General features: G+C 48.3%; 1 pseudogene; it reads right to left on the bottom strand.

Annotated features, from left to right (window-relative positions):
- Nucleotides 1-2,042: 2,042 nt before the first annotated feature.
- LOC123087449 (uncharacterized) lies at nt 2,043-3,858 on the bottom strand (annotated as a pseudogene).
- Between the last annotated feature and the right edge of the window lie 3,779 nt (nt 3,859-7,637).

Raw genomic sequence — 7,637 nt, 5'->3', positions numbered from 1 at the left:
CGAGGCGTCCGAGTGATGTAGACACGTCCCGCGGAGGGGCGACGCGTGGGGCGTCCGGGCGATGTAGATGTGTGCCGCGGAGTGACAATGCGCTGGGCGTCCGAGTGAAGTAGAGGCGTCCCGTGGAGTGGTGGCGAGCAGGGCGTTCGAGTGACGTAGACGCGTCCCGTAGAGCGGTGATGCTCGGAGCGTCCGAGTGATGTAGACCCATCCCATGGAGAGTCGATGCACGGGGTGTCCGAGTGATGTAAACATGTCCTGCGGAGGGACGGCGTGCCTTGTCCTCTGACTTGCGCTCAGGTACTGGACGAGGGATCTGTCCGAGTGAACTCGGGTTCATGGCCAAGTGAACTTGAGTCTGTTTCTGGATCGCTTTATCTGACTGAACTCCGAACCAATCTAGTTAGCTACCGTCCGAGTGAAAGATCTATCGGATGACCCTGCAAGTTAGTAGCAAGTACGGCCATGAAGTTGAAGGCCGGACGGTTATATGTGCATGCATGCATGAATTTACTGGTGCGGAACCGGTATGTTGCTGGAAGCAATTAGATAGGTGGCGTTAGTAATCCCAATCAATTGGCCGGTTAATAAGGCGATTACCTTAACAAAGCGGTCAATCCTTGGCGGAATTTTTGTTTGCTTGCGTAGAGGATAACTTGGTACTTTGAAAAGAATCCTCCACTTATTTTTCAAGACTCCAAAACAACGCTCAATGACATTGCGTAGTCTAGAATGAGTATAATTGAAGTGCTCCTTTTTACCTCTCGGCATGGTGCCTTGATGGAACTCTTGAAAATGATACTTTTGGCCCCTATACGGTGCAAGATAACCCTGTTTGTTGGGGTAGCCTGAGTCAACAAGATAAAATTTCCCTGTTCATGGCAATGCATTTTAGCAAATGTCAATGTAAGGCATAAAACTATTGTACTGAGTATCAAGTTTCGTACCTAAAGGTGGATATGGAAACTTGTGATCAAACCGGCTACGAGCATCCTTGAATGGCCTCATATCATGGACCGATCCAGGCCACCCCGCAAGCACAAAAGTGAATCTCATGTCGAAATCACACACAACCATAACACTCTGACTACAGTAACCATGTCTGCTTAAATACTGTGGAACCTTGTTTGGTGGCACCACAACCGGCACATGAGTCCCATCTATTACTCCAATGCAATCATTGAACCATGGGTACCACTGAGCACCTCTTAACCTTTCATGGACAACTCTAAATTCAGGATCTCGTGGCTTAATGATGTCAATGGAAAGCTTAACCATACATTCCAAAACTTTGTTAAACTTTCTACTGACTGTCTCCATGGACCTGATAAACCGATTCTCAGCGTGTCTAACAGATTGGGGAAATCCAACTATATATAAAAAGAGAGCTAAACACTCAACTGATGACATTTTCTTGGTTGACTTCAGTCCATAAGACTCCACTAGCAGATTATGTAGTTTATCAAACACCGGTGGGTACATCCTAAACATTTTGTAGCAATCTGTTCTGTTTCCTAGAGTTCTCACTACCCATTCATATCCAGACTCTTTAGCTTTTAAAATTCTCCTTTCCCCTTTAACCATGAAACGATCCATGTAGTACATACCAAACATGTGGGCGACCATACCTAGTTTGTTGAGCCTCTGCCGCCTCAACTGAAGTAGTGCTAGCACTCTATTGGTCCTTGTATATTCTTCTTCCTCATCACTAGAGTCATGATCTTCATCAGTCCTGTCCTCATCACTAGACTCATCATCTTGGTCTGTACTGTCCTCATCACTAGATTCATCCTCATTCTGCAAGAAAAGCACAAACAAATAGAAATCATGAAGTCTACAGACATAATGAACATATCATCAACACATGCAAATACACAGATCGGTAGATAATAATTTGTCCAGAAACATAATGATTAAGGCCACATTAGTCCACAAATCATGTCATCCACGACTCAAGACACAAGAGGACACACATGACTCAAGACACAAGAGGACACACATGACTCAAGACACAAGACTAGATGACACAGATCATTCTGCCTTCATATCTCGCCATCTGTTGCATACATGTTCTTTGCCCTACACCATCTCTTCAACCATATCAACCTAGCTTCAGGGGTCTTCATGTTCTGGAAGACAGTTCTGTTGTGTTTCTCCTTGAATAAATCACAAGCAACAATGGCAAGGTTCTGACAGTTTTTTACTGACTGAGCACGTTCCTCACTTCTCCTAACCTTTTCATTGCCTTGGTTCACAAGAGCCTGCAAAATAGAGTCTGTTTTCTCACTTTCCTTCTCCAACTTAGTTTCTATGTCCTTCATATATTTTACAAATGGACCCCGAGTTTTGCCTTGAGTACGAGGCATGTTGTCTAAAGTTTTGCTTCTCTTTGAAGGACTACTAGCTGTACTCCTTAACTCTGAGCGGCTCCCTCTCTTTTGAGTGTTGGTACTCATAGGGCTGGACACAAAGCCTTCATTGCCATCCAGGTCATCATCATTATTTAACTCCAAACAATCTTCTGTCCCAGGAACATAAGCAGATGAACCATCCACAACGACCTCATGAAATATCTCATGTAACAGGGGCATATACTCAGGGTTACCATTTCTAAATTTCTTGAGATTTGGTCTGTCCTGAAAAGAAATAATAGAAAGAAATCAGCATATATATCTTCTGTCATTGGAACATATGCAAAAATGAACACTTGAAGGAGAGGGAGCAAGAATATAAGCAAAAATACCTTGATTTCTTTCTCCCACCAATCTGCAGTTGCCGTCACTTCGCCATCTAAGCCGCGGCCGCAGACGGTTTGCTGCTGCAACCATACCCAATCATTGTACAAGCCCTTCAAGTTAGTTATTTTGTTCCTGAATTCCCTGCCTGGATGCCACAGCTTTGCCCTTTCCCAATATTTCTCCCTCATATTCTTGTATGCCTGAGGGCACTAAACTCTACCAACGTAATTGCCAGCATCTATTTCCTCACAAGCTATTTCACATAAGGTCAATGTATTTCTGTCTGTCCAGTTAGCCTTGCTTTTTGGCCTCTATTAAAAAAATGTATGACAAAACAGAACAAGTACTATTTCAGATACTGTACTATTTTTGATAAATATGACAGAACAAGTTTCTACTTTCTACTTTCCACTTAACAAGCTGTAGTTTCTACTTTCTACTTTCCACTTAACATACATTCATTCAAGCAAACACAACAATTGGACAAATATTGTACCTGGATATGCTGGTTCAGCATGCTGTCGTCTTCCTCTGCCTGAACATCTTCTTCAGCTGGTTCATCTTCTTCCTCAACATCTTCTACCATGATCGGTGCTGCCTGCCACTGCCTACCGCTGCCTGAGCGACTTAAACCAGCACCACCTCGTCCTGACGTCGCGACGACCTGCTTGCCACGACGATCTGGGGCTCTCACTGGGGGGAGACCTTGGCGAGGTGGACGACCCTGCCGCTGCGCCACGCCATCCGATCTGGTCCGCTGGAGGGGCACAGCATGGCCGGCCGCACTCCCGGGATGAAAAAGGTGCGTGTACATGCCCATGTTGGGGTAGGAGGTGGCGACGGCGGAGTTGCCGTTGAGGTTGATGTTCTCCAACCCGATGGGAGCGCGAAGCCCCCCGGCCACCGAGCCGCGGCCAAGCCCCCCAGCCACCGAGCCGCGGCCGAGCCCCCCTGCCACCGAGCCGCGCTCGAGCCCCCCTGCCACCAAGCTGCGGCCGGCGGATCCCCGGAGACGAGGGGGTGTCATCCCCCACCCGTCCTCGTCGATGTGGTGCACCGCAGCACCGGAAGACGCCGTCTGCGAGATGAAATCAAAGGGGAGTTCGCCGTCGCCGTCCATGGTACAGACGCGGGAGCGCAGCGCAGCGGAGTGCTGCGGGCGCGGCGCGGCGGATCACTGCGGGCGCGGCACGGCGGGGCACTGTGGGCGCGGCACGGCGAAGCACTGCGGGCGCGGCGGGAGTGCGGCGGCGGCGGTGGAAAGGGAAGCGGCGGAGTGGAAAGGGGAGCAGCTGCCCCCTGCCTGCGTGCGAAGGGGATGGGGCGGCAGATGCATCGCCCGCAATAAGATGGGCCTGCCAATTAATTAGAGGAGAGACTTTAGTCACTTTTAGTTGGGGGTGGGGTGACTAGGGACTAAACTAGTTTTAGTCACCCACTAGTCAGGGATGTTTGGAGGTTTACTCACTAAAAGTGACTACTACTAGTCTCTAGCCTCTAGTCACTAGTGATCCAAACACCCTCTATGAGACCAACGTTTAGGCATGCACTTAATGATTGCCGGTGAAGCCGCGTACGTGTGCGAGATCCGGAGATGTCCTTCTGATTCCTTTTTCCCTGCGTGCAGTTAATGCTTGATTAGGTGGCCCACGTTACACATGCACTTACCAGCCATTTATTCCTTCAATCCCGAACGGCCATCGCCGCCGCAGCGCGCCTCCACCATCGAGACCGTCGCAGGCGACTGGCACCAGAGGCAGGAGCACTGCTTGCCTGCACCGCCACCGCGGAGATCGCCGGCTTGCAGCCGAGAACACGAGGCCGGAGTCGACGGCGAGGTGAACGGCGACGACGGAAGTGCGTGTGGCTCAACAACGGGGTTGGAGATGATGATGACGCGGACGCCGCTGGTGGCTGCCCGTAGAGGCGCAGTCGGCGGTGCCGAGGTCGGAGACGACAACGGGGCGGATGGCGCCGGAGGTCGTCCGTGGAGGCGCAATCAGCTGTGCCAAGGTTGGAGATGACGACGACCGCGCGTGGAGGCGCCGTCGGCTGTGACAAGGTCGAAGACGACGATGAGGCAGATGGTGTCGGTGGTCGTCCATGGAGGCGCAGCCGGTTTCTTGCTTTCGCGCCAATTCAAGTGATCAGCTCATGCGGATGGGAGGCCAGCCAACCTGAAGGTCGATAGTTTTCCTTGTACGTGCTTGGATGGATGTACGTTTTCCTTTTGCTTGCGATGCTTTGCTTGTTGTGCAGATGAACAGTATAGAAAATGTGTTAAAAGATGAAAATCAAACCGAATAGAGGGTACCAGCAGGAACCGATGTGCCGCTGGTGGTAGAAGAAATAACCATCTGCATCATGGCTCGATTGACGCCATATGCCCCACGGTGGGCGCCAACTGAAGTGGGAACGATTCCGACAATAATAAGGTATAGGGTAACGGAGCATGATCTATCGAGATGCATATGGGTGACACGGTGGTTTTAGCGAGTTCGGGCCTCTCACGGTGGAGATAACAACTCCACGTCTCGTGCTCCGGAGAGGCTTTGTTTTATCTGAGTATATATCCGGAGATTACAATGTGTGTGTGAGAGAGAGGAACAGATCCCCATGCCTAAGTTAAGTCCCGAGACTAATGGTGAAAAGAGAGAGAGATGGAAGAAGAAGCCCCCCAAGTCTAGTGGTGGGGGTGGCTTATATAGAGTGAGCCACCCCCTCACCTCCTATGTTACAAACTGGGGCATGAATGCCATAATACCAACCCACTACCAAGCCCTCGCCATGAGAATGATGTCGACTGCTTTGTTGCCTGCTCGTCTTCGTATATCCGAGTGAGTCGTACGGTCGAGTGGTGAATTGTCATCAGAGTGGATGGTACACTGCTTGGTCGAGTGGATAGTATGTCTGTATGAAATTTATCTGGACCCACATGTTGTGTGGACCCCATGCTTTATGATACTTCGACCCTTCGTGGGCCTACCTGTTACGTGTATCCCCAACACCTGAGTCTGAGGTATCATGACACCAATCGGATCTGAATCTCGGTCATATATGATGGTTGGGACAACTTTCTAGGAGTTATGATGTTGGTCCTTTGGTGACCTAGAAATATGATGTCATGCCTAGCACCCCTGGCTGGAGGACCTATAATTTCTTTTGCAAGGATAACCGTTCTTCCTAGAGGAAATTGTAGGACTTGTTTTATAAGTTGCTCCTGATGGATCACTTGTGTATCCAAAGTCCGGCCCTTAATTGAAACACCATCTCATTGCTACCTCAAAGCATGACTATGATACCCCGATCATCAACAAGAACATTGGAGGCGCGATGCTAAATGTTTCTTGGTCAGTTATCCAAACACAGTTGTATGGGCAACATCTTGATTAATCCTTGCCTCTTTATCTGAATGGTTGGGTACTTCCTCTCCTACCCTGTATGTCATGTTCGGCTTGTCCATGGGAAGGATATACTCCTAATAATTGTGTGTAATCACAATTTTCCTTTTCATTGTTCTATTTAATCTGATAATCACGTTTTCTTTTCATTCTTTTGTTTAACCTTTCCTGTAATCTGTCTTAACTGAGCAGAGATAATTCCCTGCTTAGGTAAGCACCTTGTTGTATCACTCTGTCGGTAAGACCCTGTTTCTATTATTGATGACATTCCGGTAACCACATATGGGTGAGAACTTTGCCAATTGGTTCGCCTCGTTCAACGAGCAGAAAAATGGTTCTCTTCATTCCCCGACCTTGGTACCGACATTGTTGCCGACATAGCTGACAAGCTATCCATTGACATGCCTCCCTGTCACGCCTGTGCAAGATGTCACCACCCTTCCTACTTTCAACCCACATGGTGGGCCCATAACCCACATGTCCACTAGATCGAAACTTGACTCCTCTTTACAACCCGGATTCTAATGTATCCTTTGCACCTGGCTTCGTATGTGATTCACGAACTAAATTCTATACCATTATTCATCTTGGAATCAAACACCATGTTATTCTCGTTGTTCAAACCCCCATTCCAGCTTCTGTCTAGTCATTGAATGATTGCCTACCCATTTGAAACTTTGGTACCATCGTATATTGCACTCAACGAATTCACTGAAATACAACTCGTGGGGTACCTCGTGTATTTCCCATTGAGTTCACCGTCAGATGCCCAGCTTTGTGGAGATCCGTTCTTTCAGAGATTTTCCCCTTGGTCGCGTTCGTAGGACGATGGAGATCCCGAAGAAAGGATGACGACATGATCATGGTGACTTGAAGCAGACAAATGAAGGCATCAACGATCGGGAACAACCTCTTCGAAAGGGAAGCCAAGATCGAGGAGACTCGTTAGGTTTTCGCTACCAGCACTTTCCCCCTTACTCCATCGCTTAAATCTCGGGACGAGATTTCTTGTAGTGGAAGAGAATTTTGACGCCCGGATATTCAGGCTACAGTAATCCCATGTTAACGATGCCACATCACCCTGGTAACTGTTGCTAAACTCTCGTTAGTTCAAAACCAGTTCAAAAGTCAAATTCAAAATATGTCAAACAACAAAAATTTTCAAACTTTAAAACTAAAATGTTTGGAGCGTGCAAATTAATACTTAGGAATTTAAGGTGAAGGAAACACACTTTTACAGAATGCATAAATATTTTAAATTGAACTAAAATAGAAAAGGAAATAAATAGATAAAGAAAAACTAAAACTAAAACTAACAAAGAAAAAGTGGGGAACCTCCCCCCCCCGACGGCCCACTGACCCAGATGGCCGGCCAGCCCACCCCACCGCCTTAACCCCTGCCCCCACTGAAACCCTAGCGCCCCACTCCCCCACTTTCCCCCTCACATCGCCACCCCCTCTCCTCCCTCCTGATCCAATCTGGATCGAGGAGAAACCC

This window comes from Triticum aestivum, chromosome 1B, assembly GCF_018294505.1.
Source record: "Triticum aestivum cultivar Chinese Spring chromosome 1B, IWGSC CS RefSeq v2.1, whole genome shotgun sequence".
NCBI lineage: Eukaryota > Viridiplantae > Streptophyta > Magnoliopsida > Poales > Poaceae > Triticum > Triticum aestivum.
Note: the sequence above shows the minus strand (reverse complement) of the source record. Positions and strands in the feature narration are given on the sequence as shown.